Source organism: Aythya marila (genome assembly GCF_965140915.1).
Source record: "Aythya marila genome assembly, chromosome: 3".
NCBI classification, from domain to species: Eukaryota; Metazoa; Chordata; class Aves; order Anseriformes; family Anatidae; genus Aythya; species Aythya marila.
The window spans coordinates 91,229,652-91,245,687 of record NC_139044.1 but is presented as its reverse complement, the minus strand read 5'-3'; the positions used below and the strand labels follow the sequence as shown (position 1 = coordinate 91,245,687).

At 37.7% G+C, this 16,036-nt stretch overlaps 1 protein-coding gene across 1 annotated transcript in view; it reads right to left on the bottom strand.

Annotated features, from left to right (window-relative positions):
- EYS (eyes shut homolog) overlaps positions 1-16,036 on the bottom strand; it is a gene marked incomplete at its 5' end in the record, with an annotated part of 718,160 nt that overhangs the window by 486,733 nt on the left and 215,391 nt on the right. The window lies entirely within an intron of this gene.

Sequence of the window (16,036 nt, the reverse complement as noted above, 5' to 3'; positions counted from 1 at the left end):
AACAAAAACACAATAATGTTTCTGTCCATAATTTTTTTTTTGCCAATTGCATCAGTTTACACTATGAACACAAGCCGTATTTAAGTTCTTCTCCACCAGTTTCTTTGTGTGAAGACAGAATTACTTATTCTGAATATCAGGATTTATCCACCTGGAATTATAAGTGGTTTATTTAATGCTGACAGAAGCATCTGGGTATCTTTTCTAAGCTGTTAAACAACAACAGTAATTATCAAATCTGAAATTCAAGGCTTTTCAAGATTTAGGATTGGAAAGACATCTTTTCATGTGTGAAATCTCCAGGTACTGCAGTGTTTAAGATGAATCCTTTTTACAGGATGCTTCTTTTTTGTACGCTTGTGTGAAGGGATGATACTGACAACACAGGAGAGAAAAAATGAGCCAAACCCCACATTACATCTGATTGTAGAGAATTTACTTTCATGAACTACATAAATAACTGTTTCCATTTCCAACATGAATATGACGAGGTGTTAAAAATTCAAACAAGGATTACAGTTTGCAGATGATTTCAAAATTTGCAGAGAAAACTTCATCATTAACTGCAATAAAAGGTCTGTTCCACCTTCTACATACCTACCTAATGGATTCAGCTTCTCACTGCCTAAAGATTTAAATATGATCTGAGGATATTTAATTGTTGAAGTGAAATTTGTCCAAGGGCAGATAGTATGAATGCAAATGCCCTTCTTAGTTAAAACACTATTTAAAGCCTTCTTGTTCTACAAAGTTTTCTCACTAATTTCATTTCCTTTTTAGTATATTTTTGAGACAAACTGCTGTAATTCATGAAGACTATGCACTTTGAAAAGTACACATCCTTATTACTTTCACTGAAGATAGCACTGAATTCAACATTTACTTGCCACTGTTTTGCAGTGTAACAGACAATATGAAAGATTAACAGCAGCTCTTTCCTGGTTTGATTGATGTTGTTTCCAGGCATTAAACCATTCAAATATGGCTGGACAGTTCTACTCTGATGAGAGGACTTTTTCTTAAACAATAAATAGGACATTCAATGCAAAATCAATAGAATTAGGTAGCTCTGTTCTGTAGGGCATGGGTACTGCTTGCCACACGAAAGAACTTGAACCCTTTACAATAAACAAAGGGAGTGTTTTCTTTGGAGTTGTTGATTTTCTCTGTGATTGGTTTGTGGGTACAATTTCTATGCCACATCAAGTAGTTACTACTAAGAAACTTTACAATTGGAAGTCTAGACTCTTTTAGCAATAGGGATTCAAAATCAGGTTACCATGTGTTACGCATGGCAAGAAAAAGTCCTTTTCTAAAGGTCCTTTTCATCTTCTAAACTCAGATAAAACGTTTTAAGAGTGCTAGCAAATACCATTGAAGTTTTCACATAGCTTTTTCTCTTTAGAGAAAAATGTAAATATGAGAGATGTTCTGCATCAAACTTTGTGTTTACTCTTGAACTGTTTAGAAAAGTTATAACCTTTTTCGGATTTATTTGCTGATATTTGGTGTTTAAATTATGCCAAGTTTTTTAAAAGCAAACTACAACTGCAAGTTATACAAATAAAAACCATTCTGTGCACATACTAATCAACACCCCTTCAGGTACGAAGAACTGCTATTACCTGGGAAATTACTCGGTCTTCTGTCAATGTTCAGAAGATTTCTCTGCTATATTCAATAGGAGTATATTTAGAATTTAATTAAAGAAACTGTCTAAAAGTCCAAAAGAATTTTTAAGCCAAAGTATGTGGTATTTTTATATTTACTTAAAAACCTAAGGTATTGTATACTTTTAGATATAAATTACTCTGGGCATGCAACACAATCCTATCATCTGCTAAATTCATGAAGAAACAATGCAGGAAAGAAGCTAAACATCAGGAAGAAAATACTGCGACCTGGAAAATGCTTTCTACGTCTTCTCTTAAGAACAAACGAAATTACTATCTTTATTCCTACATTAGCAAGTTGTAAATTCTGAAGCTGAAGTTTTTGTGAGAGCTTTATTTTTCAAGAATGTTGACATTTGTGAAAAAAATCAAAATTTATAATAAAAACATAGCCAATCACTCAATAAAGCGTATCATGTACTTCCAGAACTATGAAAACATGACTTATAAATGTTATGCAATTATGCAAATGACATCTTATGCTTTCATTCCCTAATTGTATACTCCTGTGTAACTTTTAAAAACAGCTATGAGAAGATAAACCACCAAATACATCAGGAATCGTGGTATCCCACTGCTGTACTCTTTCTGCTCTGTATTTTACTATCAGTTCTAATAAAAAAAATAGACACAGAAAAAGCAAAAAAAGTTGAAAATAACTTGATGTTTTATTAAAACAGTATTTTAAACAGCACAAACTTCTATCAATCTGAGTAATTTAGAGCATCTTCAGAAAGAGGAAGTATACACAGATTTTACAACAGAAACAGATTTGATTAAAAAAAATAAATAAATAACTTGCCTTCCTCCAGAGTCTGTATTAAAAACTTCCTTTTAAATAAGTAAATTCAAATACCTGATATTACAAAATCAAATCATGTATGACTCCTTTCTTTAAATTATTCACTCAAGCAATAATATATACCTGCATGGTGCTGTGATTGTGACTTACGTGTAGAATTCTTCTAACCCAGAGATTAGCTTCTGTAAGTATAGTATTTTGACTTTCCATAGATTTCTCAAAGCTAAAAATTGCAAGCTGTAGTCATGAAAAGTACCTGGAAAAAAACTGATATTAAAGTTCCCACAACTCTGTAAGCATTAAATCATTTGCTTCTCACTAGTTTGAAACCTTCCCTTTCTCACATTCCAGTGAGAAATATCTCGGTATCGCTTGCCTTACATACTACCTTATGAGTTTTTGGGGTGTATTAAATGTAACATAGCAAGACAGTCAAAAGAGGTGATTCTACCACTACGTAGAATTGGCAAGGCCTCACCTTGAATACTGTAGTATGAAAAAATATGAAAAGGATGTCAAGATACTTGAAAGTGTCCAGAGGAGGGCAACAAAGCTAGTAAAAGGTCTGGAAGGCACATCAGATGAGGAGAGGTTGAGGACACTTGGGTTGTCTAGACTGGAGAAAAGGATGCTGAGAGGCAACCTCACTGCTCTCTGCAACTTCCTGAGAAGGGGAAGTGAAGAGGGAGGTACCGGTCTCTGCTCTCTGATAACTGATGACGGGATGTGAGGGAACAGCACAAAGCTGTGCCAGGGGAAGTTCAGGCTAGATATAAGGAAACACTTCTTTACCGTGAAGGTCGTCAAACACTGGAACAGGCTTCCTAGCAAGGAAGCCCATGCCTGTCAGTGTTTAAAAACCATTTGAATACTGCTCTCATTGATGTGCTTTAACTTTCGGTTAGCTAGCCCTGAAGTGTTCAGGCAGCTGGACATAATGATCTCTGAAGGTCCTTTCCAACCGAGCCATTCTAGTCTAGTCTAGTCTTCTCTATTTATTTAAGGAATCAAATCATAATTAGGAGTCTTAGAAATCAAAGAATGGATGATGTTGGAAGAGCTAGACTCACACTCAAAAAAGGGTCAACTACAGCTCCTCAGGTCTGTGCACAGCTGGGTTTTGAGTACCTCCAAGGATGAGAGAGTTCACAAGCACTCTGGGCAACATGTTCCAGTGTCTGACCACCCTCACAATAAAAAAGCATTTAATTGTGATTAAGTGGAATTTCATCTACTTCAGCTTGTTTCCACTTTTTGTGTCACTGGGTATCACTTAGAAGAGCCTAGCTCCATCTTTTCCCTTCCTTTCCATCAGTTACCTACTAAGAGCCGCTCTGCAGCAAAGCAATCTTTTCAGCATGCCAACAGGAACCACAATCTATTCTGAATCTCAGAATTCTAAAGTGGCTTTCTATCAATTAGAAAAACCCACTGGTGTGCTCATTTCTACCTACCTCAGCTAGAAGCTCTGGAAAAATGCCAAATCTTGACAAAAGAGGTAATGCAGATGATTATACCCATGCAAAACACATTTCAGAAGGAACCATTTTTGCTTTCAGATGTCTTTCAGCAAGAAAAAAAAAAAAAAAAAAGAAACTGGCATTTTAGCCCTCTGTATTTTGTACCATATTCAAAAAGTATCAATCAAAGCACTTGCCTTTGTCACGGATACTTCTAGAAAACAAAATGCTATATGCATGACGGGGGGGGGGGGGGAAAAAAAAAAAAAGAACAAAAAACCCACCTACGGTAAAACTGTTTTTTCCTTAGTGTTCAGTCAAAGATACTGAAATCTTGAGCTGAACCCACAGATAAACTGTGCCCATCATTCACCTGCTTTTTTATTTGACAGGATCTTGATCAGAAAGGGCAGGATGTTCAGTGAAGTTTAGGTCAGCCTGTTAGCTATACAGCACATGCAATAATGGTCCATTTACTGCAAGTCTGTATTCTCTAGTGCACTGAATCACATCAGCTAACAGCATGAAAAGCCGCAGTGCTCACTGACAAATTTATTCCTTGTAAGCTAGAGGCTACTGGATTGTCTGAAGTAGTAAAATGAGAGCTTGCTTTCCATACAGGCACGACTTTGAATCTGGAATACCATCCACTAACACCCATCACAAAGCTCCAGACATACATTTTCAGTCACCGCCAAAGCTTCAAATATTCATTTTTCTCTCTCCTCTGTCCTCCACAAACATTTTTCTTCTTCTATGAAAGTTTTAACACTCTTTGTTCCTCAGACAGCTGTATGACCCACCTGACATACTCCTTCAGCTTTCACCTCTAAGAGCCCTGTTAAGAGTTTATCAGCACTCTTCTGGTGCTCCTAGTTCTCCCTTCTAATGTCACTCCTAATCGTTCTTAAATTCTCACACCTCTCCTCCTCTCCCTTGAATTCTACCCTGAGCCTCTCTTTACCCTTATTTCCATATTCCTCCTCACCCTGCTTTCTTCCTAACGGTCTCCATTGCAAACCATTAAATTCATTGCCTTGGCTAGAACTGGGTTTCACATGTTTAAACTCTGTGCTGGGGCCCACTGACTGCTGCCTCCCCTTGAGCTTCAGCTCTTGGACCCCTCTGGGGCTAGTCACTGCCTGAAAAACAGCAGCCCTCTCTGGGCATGGAGCTGAAGGATGGGGGCACTACAAGCCTTCAGCTGGCCAGCCAAGAGAAAGAAGCAGGCTTTTTACAGGGAAACTTAAACATAACCCCAATCACATAGCTCAAAACTGAAAATCAAATCCCAACCATATACCTAAGACTTTTTCTCCTAGCAAAGACCTCCAGACACCAGGATTGTGATCATAACACAGAGAAAATGCATTGGCAGTTGCTGGCTTTCCTATATGAGATTTTTTGCATTAGGTAATTTTGACCATTAGACTGTTAAACTTTCATTGGACTAACAATAAATTCTTATCTAGGTATTCCCTGCATAATGGAGCATTTCTGTTCCACACTGCTGTGCAGGGAGCAGGTTCTTCCTGGCCTTTCCAATTAGGCAGTATGCTCGGGTACCCTGCAGCAAAGGCTGGAAAGGCTGAGTTAGACTGGTGATCAGAAACAACTGCAGCGTGCAGGAAGGAAACTGGTACCTGCTCGGTAGCAAACATAACTGTAGCAGCAGTTTCAGAAGTATTTGCCTGCCTCTGCTCACCAAAACCTCATGTGGGCGTATGGATGGGTGTGGGGAGTGGCATTACTTATATACAAGTAAAGCCTTTTTCAATCAAGATGCTATAGTGGGAAGGTACATAGAGAATCAAAAGGCATTTTTTAGTATATTTTAATAGTACACAGATCTCATCTCTTCAAATCCTCAAGAGAAATCAGCATCGTTACTGCCCACATTCCCTGCACTTCCTAGAGAAAATAATTTATTTTTAGTCGTATGAAATGCTCTCTTTTCTCATCAGTGGGGAAGAGCAACTGACATTATCTACCCAGACTTGCGCAAAGCATTTGATACTGTCCCATAAAGCATCCTCATCTCTGAATTGGAGAGACGGATATGATGGGTGGACCACTTGTTGGGCAAAGAATTGGCTGGGTGGTTGCATTCAAAGAGCTGCAGTCAACGGCTCCCTATCCAGGTGGATCCCAGTGAGGAGTGGTGTCCCTCAGGGGTTGGTAGCGGGGCTGGTATCTTTGTCAGCCATGTGGACAGTTAGGTTGAGAGCACCCTCAGGAAGCTTGTGGATGACACCAAGCTGAGTGGTATGATCAACACGCGAGTGGGAAGGGATGCCACACAGGCAGACTCTGACGGGCTCGAGAAGTGGGCCCACATGAAGTAAGACCAAGTAAAAGGTCCTATACCTGGGTTGGGGCAATCCCAAACAAATACAGCCTGAGTGGAAAATGCATTGAGAGAAGCTCTGAGGAGAACAACTTGGGGGTTTTGGTGGACAAAAAAACAGCCAGAGATGCGTGCTCACAGCCCCGAAAGCCAACCACATCCTGAGCTGCATCAAAAGAAGCGTGGCCAGCAGGTCAAGGCAGGTGCTTCTCACCCTCTGCTCTCATGAGACCCCACCTGGAGCGCTGTGTTCAGCTCTGCAACACGTCCAGCACAACAAGAACATGGACCTATTAGAACTAATTCAGAAAAGGGCCATGAAGATGATCAAAGACTAGAACATCTCTCCTACAAAGATAGGCTGAGGGGGTTTGGGATATTCAACCTAGAGAAGAGAAGGCTCTAGGGAGACCTTATAGTGGCCTTCCAGTACCTAATGGGGGCCTGCACAAAAGCTGGTGAGGGACTCTATTAGGAAGTGTAGTGATACGACAAGAGGTAATGCCTTTACACTAGAAGAGGGTAGGTTTAGATTAGATATTAGGAAGAAATTTTTTAGCCTGAAGGTGGTGAGGCACTGGAACAGGCTGCCCAGAGAAGCTGTATATGCCCCATCCCTGGAAGTGTTTAAGGCCAGGCTGAATGGGGCTTTGAGCAACCTGGTCTGGTGGGAGGAGTCTCTACTTATGGCAGGGGGGTTGGAACAAGATTATCTTTAAGGTCCCTTCCAACCCAAAACATTCTGTGGTTCTATGACATACAGTCTGACATGCAAAACTGTCAGGTTTTGGTGAAAAAGAAATGCATGAATAAGCATTGTTCTAGTGCTTTCAAAGAAGGCAGGACAAAGTCCCTCCAGAATCTTCCTGAGAGACTGTGGCTCAGTAGGGACTCAGCTGCAGATCATGAGAAGGAAACATCTTAAATGTCAACATAGGCTTTACTGGTACACAGCATTAGCACCAGGTTGAAATTAAATGGAAAAGACAAATTAAAAAATGGAGCAGTCTGTAACTCTGCTCCAGCACAGTATGAAGAAACATAGTGGTTGTTAGCAGTTTTTATGAAACTAGTTGCTTACTCTATTCAGTATTGCAAAAGTAATTAGTTTTTATTTTGCTATTTTGTTTTTAAATGTACTTTTAACATAGAACATACATTAATCTTTACAATATCTTCATAAATAGGAGGAGCAGGGTAGAGCAGTGCTCTTGTTGCCCTTTTCTAATGCCTGCCAGAAAACTTCTGGTTACATGAGTTAACAGGAAGATCTTTTCCATACCAAGGCTTTCTACTTCAGGCACGTGAACTGAATCATGTGGTTCAGTGCAAATGTACAACCTATCTCAAAGGTCTACCTGGCTGTTGTAAGGAGTGTTGAGCACTGTGAAAATATGCTGGTATCGCAGCTTATGGGACCACTATTTTTTATTTTAGGAATGGTCTGTCTTCTTGCTTGCATTTGTCCTGAGAAACTCGTAAGTTATTCAGTTAGAACTCAAGTCAGAAAGAAAGTAAAAATACATATATTGCATAGCAATTCAGATAAATTCCAGATGTGTTTAGGTGCTGTCACAATCAACAATAGCATGTCAGTAGGTCAGACATAAGGCTTTGAGAAATACTAGGACATCCCTTCATTATTGCAATGCCATTAGTCATCACCACTGTTTGTAAACTGAATTATCAGTCTGAGCATAGTGACTGACCTTTCATCTTCTCAATTCAGGGAAGAAAGCGGTATTAAACTACCATTCCTTTGTTAGTCAATAAAATAGTTCAGCTCCTTCAGGCTGTCAATCTGGCAATGGAAGTTTCATTAGCAGTGAAATAAACAATAGCTTGGTTTGATTTATTTTTTCAGCGGTGAAGTTCAGGGCATAAAAAGATTAAAAAAAGGAAAAAACAGTCAAGAAGCTCATCCATATGAGCTCATCCATTACCCAATGGTTCTGATTCGCCAATACCTTCAATTCCCTAATGTGTGTCACAACCAAGCAATAAATATCTTTCCAAACCGTGTAAAGGTATACAGCAAGAAAGTGGCCACATAAGAAGAAATACCACCTCTTCCCCTCTCACCTCTTTCCAAAGGATTAATCAATAGGTGAGTGAAGAGAAATTTGTCTTTCATGAAATTGATAGGTGAATATCAATTCAGCAATTAAATTATAAAAGATTCTATTTGCCTTTTTTGGTTGTTAGAATAATGATGGGAAACTGAAATTAAGGAAAATAGAACTGTTACCTCTGGAACATATACATCTAAAATTTCTAAATATAACAAATGTAGATGTCAGCTTATGGGAAGCCAAGGCACCACCTGCACTCTTCAAGTTGAACTTGAACCAGGTACTATGAAGGAATATGTAAAATACCTGGGGAGTAGTACCAGGTAACAACAGATTAACTCTTCATTGTGCACCTCATAGTTCCAGGCTTCTGACAAGTTTCCATCATGGAACGTAAAATATATGCAATAATAAGATGATACAGTGCATGAACTGTAAATACAATGCACCTTGCTGCTACTCTACCTCAGATATATAATTCATCTGTAAAAGAACTCTGCAATAAAATTTACACCAAGTATGGCCTAAGATACTTGGTCAAACTGGCTGAAACAACTTTCACTCTTTCTCTAGGCCCGTACTGTACGAAGGCTGTTGAACACTATGCAAGTAAATGTGTTTCCTAAGTTAACACTACTACTTGCAAAACAATCTATAACTTATTTTGTATACTTTCAAACTATTGATATAACTCAATTACCGCTTTGTATTATTTATTCACCAACAGCAAATACAAAGCACTGAATTAATACAAACTAGGGTTTAATCCCAGTAGTCAGTGCCATTATCTATAAGGAACCACATATTGCTGGTGATAATCCACTGGCGTTCAGTGGAAATGTGAGCAACACTGAGCACTCTGAGTTGTTTAGGCAGTAGGAAACTAACCCAAGTTTTACAATTCTACAACTGATGTTATACCTCATGAGAGAAAATTTCAAGAATCCCACCAAAAGACATGTAGCACACCACTACAAAGATGTGCAGTAATTCTGACTGGAATACCATTGCACATCCAAGGTATCAGTGATTGAAGTAACAGTTAAGCTGAGTTGGTGTGTTCTGTGCTGTGCTACACAGCACCTAGAGCTCTGCCTTCTGGCCTGCATTGTGCTTTATTTATCTCCAGACCACAAGGCAAACTTTGCTTATTAAGTGTAATACAGAAGTCCAGTACATGAGGCTGCACCAGCTGTGGCCTTGCCTTTCTTCATGTAAGACTGCAGTAACAAGTTCTCATGTGGACATCCTATTTGGCAGTACAAATGATGAATAAGGTTGTCTCCATGTAAAAAAATCCTGTAGGAACCTGAGTCACCAAACTAGGCTAGCCTTTCCATAGACTGGTTCTGCACACATGGCACACCGTGCTCTGACTGGAGACTGGAGGTCCATTTGATGCTGCACAGCTTGGGGTTCCCAGCACATGATGGGACCTCTAATTATACGTACTAACTTCTCTTTCCTTATGGCCGTATCTCCAACCTAGGACATTCTGAGCAATACATGACAGTGTTTGAGTGCCTTTCATACTAGAATCATAACAAAACTGCACCTCCCTGTGCAAATCAACATCTTAGTCCAATTTAAAAAATGATAAATGGGGATGGGTACATTATAGTCTCACTGGCTGTACCTATGCAACAGAAACTAAGCCTTTGCACTGCCTGTTCTGGACATCCCAGTCCATGCTGGGATGACACAGAAGGGCGAACAGAGGCCAAAGGCCAGGCCTCCACAGTGTGGCACAAATGGAGACAATCTGTGAGGCAGAAAAGTAGGTATAAATCTAACATAAAACACAGAAGAGTCTCTGCCTGTTTATCTTCTATGGCTATGTAGGAAGCAGCTTGTGAACTTAGGATATCTCAGATACACAAAGGATGTCTAGACCAAGACCAAACTGCTTTCCTCAGATTTGCAAACAGTGTGTAGCAGTTTAAATAATTCAGGTACTTTTGAAAACTGAATTATACGTTGTTTTTTTAAACTATGCTATCTTCTTCAGTTTGACATGCCACAAATCCATGGTATTTGAGAGGCAGAGGAATATATTCCTCTACTAAAGGCAGCCCAATACAGACTTACACAAATTTCTCACAGAACTGATAATGACTTTTTTCCCCAATATGGATAACAACTTTTATAATTTTACTAATTATAACCATAATAAATGCGTTTATTTAGTCTTTGTATTGCTGAGCATGACACAAAGATGATGGCTGTCTAAAAAAAGCAGGAATAAAACAACTACATGAGACGTGTAACTTCTAATATTTATTGTATTCAAAGCATGTATTCAGAGCAGAAAGCTCTGTAACAACTGCTTGATTTCTCCTTGTTTTTTACAGTTTTCAAAAGCTAGACCTGTAATTTCAAAATGTATTCCTGATGCATGCTGAAGATATTTGTATTTTCTCATTCAGAAGACAGTTTGAAATATCTTTTTTCTGCTTATAGGTTTCTGAATTAGAAATCAGAAGGATTAACCCCTTTACACAGAAAACATGAAGTACAATACAAATAAAGAAATAAAACCTGCAAATAAAGTATGCTGAACCCCTTCATGCTTGTTCTCAAAGCTGGAAATAAAGTGGATATTGACCCGGAACTGGAGGAAAAGGATTTGGGAGGTAAACTGCTGGAAAGAGAGATAAAAAGATTATGTTTCTGCTACTGTAATAGTATATAAGTGTGCCTTTTGAATGTTTGATGTGTACAGAAAAACTTCAGAGGGCTTAGGTAGTTTTCATTCCCTTCCAGCTTAATTGCTTCAGCCTTTTTATCCTTGTCCTTTCTATATTTTTTTAGGATGTATTTTCTTTCTTCTGTGTTCTTTGGCTCCCATAATCCTCTGCTCACATTATTTCTTTTGGTAACAATAGATAAAAATTTATTCCTAATATTCTGGGTATTCAGTGATATGACACAAGGAAAAAAATGTTTCAGAGGAACAAATAGATCAAGTTGTATTCGCTTGTTTTCCAGATATTTCTTCCTTAATCCTCCTCTACTTGAAGCAATGAGTTCAGGCAATCACAATGTAACACTCTGCTCAAGGAGACAGCAAGCTGTATGTCAACCTTTTACTTGAAACTCTACTTCAACTGTAATGCACAGATTTCTGTTTTAGGAAGCAATTACGTCGTAAAAATGATCTTTCAACTTTCAACTCCCAATTTTTTTAATGAAGCTAAATTTGAAAATTAAAAATCCTCTTTTTTTCATTTTCCGCGTATCAAAATACAAGACAAATCTTACACCTTTGGATTGGATGCAGCTTCCAGTCTACTGGACCACAGATACATAGTATACGTAGTTCCTCCATGTATCAATCAAGCTATTTATCTTGGGAAATATTTTTGCAACAAATATTCCTATTTACAAAGCCAAATGAAATTAAATTATGTTTCAGTTGGAAATTGTTACAATAGTGAAAAGTTACCAGCAGAACTGACAGTAGAGAGCAGTCTCATTAGAAAGAATGTTTGTGTTTCAAAGAGTGCAAACATTGAATACTTTTAATTAAGACATAAAAATACAAGTAAAACTGAGCATTATTACTGTCGTTTATGTCATATGGCCTGGTACCAGTAAATACAGCATGGCTTGACATCAGTCTTAATTATAGATCATGACCGAATAGAAAATTACTAAAATGCCTCCAGCCTCACTTCCTGAAACACATTTTAGATGTAGCAGGAATGCAATGAAACTGGGAAAAAAAAAAAAAAAAAGGAAAAATAATGGTTTTTAGGGTATTGCCCCCCCCCCCCCCCCATTTGCTCTACAGATTTGGAACCACTTAATGGGTTCAAGTTCTTTTAAAAAATTACTAGAAGATTAAAAGTTACCAAGCCGTCCCTTAAGAAAAAAAATGGAACTTCCATCTCCTACAGTCTCTGAGCTACATCGGAAGTGCATCACAGTCAGGTGAAGACTTTGGAATGCAGCTTAGGTAGTTAGCACACAATACAGAGTAGAAAGATCCGACTGAATTCATGTTAAGTATATAAAATTAATTTTCTGAGCTGCAATGCTAGTTCTCTGAATTACTGTGGACCCCATGCGTGTTGTCCATGCATTCTGGCATATGAAGCTGCACTTCTGCGTAACATCATTTATTACTTCAAGCTTCAAAGACTTCCTTTTGTTCCTGACAAAATGGTAAAAGAAAGAAGAGCTACATTCTTTGCCTTTATGTCCTTCATCCTGCACTGCAACAACAATCTTTACAACAACAAAATAACTTGAGTCAGACCAAGTCTGCCAGAGCAATAACCTCTTTGCGAAAACACAGCATCAGTAAATAGATGTTACAGTGAACCAGAAGTAGAGCATCTACCTCCAGCATCTTGGATGGTACTAATTCACCTTGGCAGAGAAGGCACAAATACTATTTCACTCCTTCAAGAACCAGAGGGCATCAGTTGCTATGCGGTAGCCAAGAAGCTCACGTTATGTAACATTAGAGCTCACATGTTGTAAAAATCAACTATCTGGAAAACTCTCCGTCTTTGAAGGATTCCAGAACAAAAGGCTTCCATGTCCCTTGCTGCCTGCTTGCTTATGCTCCTCCATCATAATTTAATACCAGCGTTTGATGAAAAACCTGGCAGTACCCAGTTTATTGCTGCACCTATTGAAATTGGTATCTTCGGCTCCATTTCCAGCTTAGAAATCTCTTACTTTCTGCTAGCCTTCAGCATAAGGCATCTATGTGATTCTGGAAATTATCTCAATGCCTCTTTTCAGTCTAGTGTTCCTCTGATATTTTCTCAGTTGCAGGTAACTTACTGTGTTGTAGCACACATGAAAGGAAGAAGCATGGTACACTGAAAAAATACAAGTTGTCATCTGAGAGCAAGAAAGAGCCCCTCTGCAGGAGTGGCATTTAGACTGGGAACATTTAGCAATGCAACAGCAGGTCTGCCAACTGACCTCAAAGCTTTTCACCTAGTGTACAGAGATGGCACTGAGTACCAAAATGAAACATTAACTCCTCAGGTAGAGTGCTGACAGCATAAGGTACCTTTTTCTCCAGGGGAGTAAAAGAGATCTTCCTTGGTCTGTTCTTTTTACCACGGGCAACAAAGGAAGACCGAGTTAATTACAATTGCTAATCCTTATTAGCAATAATAGCACAACAACATTAAGTGGTAAATGGCATGCTGCAACTTTAAGGTTTATGAAGAAACAGTGATACTGAATATTACCCTGAAGATAGGTTACTGAGATATTTAGAAAATTTGACATGAAAAATTAATAACTGAACATAATGTACAGCAATTCAAACATCTATGCAAATTACCTCTGCATAACAATTTGAATGATTTATACTGATGAGACAAAAAAACATGTCCCTTCCCCATGTTTCTGTTTCTGAACTCTAAATATACTTGTGCCATTTAAGCAAGATGTCTTTATCAGCTTTTTTTCAGTGTTCAATGCCTGTTTTTTCCAGTCACTTCAAGGATTGTCTCCTGTTCTCTACTGTGGGTCTACTCAAGCTCCAAGATGGTTTCTTTTGTGATATACCATCTTTGCTCAGTCTGACAGAAAGGCACTATCAATTCCAGGAATGAAAGCAATGGCATAAGGGAACATGTCTCAAATGACTTACGTTCTTTTTTTGCCCCAAAATTCCAAATACAGAATACATTGGGATACATCATGATACATCATTGGGAATCAATTAGGTGCCTGTAAAAGCATTAGGTGCCTTGATAACCGAGGACAGCTGTGGCATTTCTACAGAATCCATCAGGACAACGCTTAACAGTATAATACCCATGTTTATGCATTTTAATAGCACTAATCAAGTATCTTCAAAACTCATTAGTAGCTAAATATTCAAAGTTCATGTGGCGAGTCATTTAGCATGTGAACAACACACAATGCTAATTTCAACATTATAAACTCAGAGTTGCAAAGTAGCCTATATGAAAAAACACTTGGAAAGGCTCCCGAGTTTGTCACCAATACTGGTGGTTTAAAGAATTTAGAAGACACTTTTATTAGGATAAGAAAAGCTATTTTAGTAAATTTCATTTTGATTAATGATCTAAGCTAAATTATCCAATTATCAATTACCAAAATATCAAAAAAAATAGTCAAATTATGATCTCTTATTATTCATCTAATCCTGTATGATTGTAACTTTCAAACAAGAGTTGAGGCAGTAAGATTACATTTTGGCACAACTACATTTACCAAAGATTACCTAAAATAAACCTTACTTAAGTTTTCCTAAGGACAATTTTGAAATAAAGACTATGAAAATGAAATATTTTATAAAGTAGTGGTACAACTTCTAAACACATAAACATTAGCAAAAGAGCGAAAGCAAGCATTTTTAACTCAGTTATTTCAAATACGTTATGTTCATATATATATATATGTTCGAATATATATATATATAATGTGTGAGTACACATAGGTATAGATACATATACACATGTATGTTGCTCAAATGCTGCAGTCAGTAGATGTGGCACAGATTTCCCTACTACAGGCTGTTACAAAACAAAACTCATTTTGCCATGTCCTGGTAACTAGACTTTCAAAAATTGTTTTTTTCCTTAAAAATATTATTGTTCTGATATAAAACTATGAAAGCAAACAACAAAAATGATTTTCAATTGGTCTCTGAGAGTCAGTTATGCCTTTATCTATCTTTGATATCTACTGCAATATAAACAATCCAGCTTTCTACTCAGGCTGTCTCACTGAGTTATTTCAATAGAGCAAACCTATGAAAATTTTATGACTGCCCCTTCCCGATACACAATGAACAAACCAAGAGACATGCATAACAATACTTAAGGATGCTCATGGAGAGGTGTGACTTTTATATTTGTGCTCCCTTTTCTCTTCTTGTGACCTTCAAAGATAAAGGCTTCTTTTCACTGTGGTAGATTTTTTTTCCACACATCCAAACTAGCATTTGGTGGAAGTAAACATGGTAATTACAGATCCTGCATTAGTCTGCTTGTTGTAGTGAGCGTAGCTTTATAGAGGACCTCTAAATAGCGTACTATCTGTAATTGCAGTCTAAATAAATTTTCCTATAATACTTCTATTGATCTAACAGAACAAAAGAGTTTAAATCCCAGGCAAAACCAAGATGACTATTAATGAAAATTCAATTACCTGTAGAAAGTAGTAGTGGAGGAGACAATGCCGATTTTCTAATTATGCATTGTGTACAATTTACTTCTACTAGAACCATTTCTTAGTTTATACATGTGCATACATTTCATATTGTTCTATCATATATAATCATTCGTTTCAAAGATGTAACTGCTTTACTTGAGTACTTCATTTTTCCAAGCATACATTTTCTAAGCACATAATTATACTCCTCTCTTTAAGTGTGTAATTGCTAGTGCACAAAAAAAAACAATTGTTTAAAGAAATGTCTGATACTTCTTTTATCACTTCTTAAACAGAGAAAACTTTTTTCTCCATCAGCTGTAGGCCATATAATGCCAGTTTTACATATGCTAGATTATATCGTATGCTGTAAATACTCTTGCAAAATTATTTTTCCTGTTATCTTCTTCACCCCAGTGACCTGAAAACAGAAATATAATCTACTCATCTAAAGTATTTGAGCACCACTGATTGAAATCAATACTGTATGAGCTAGATAATATTTCACTGCTGAATTGCTTCACATA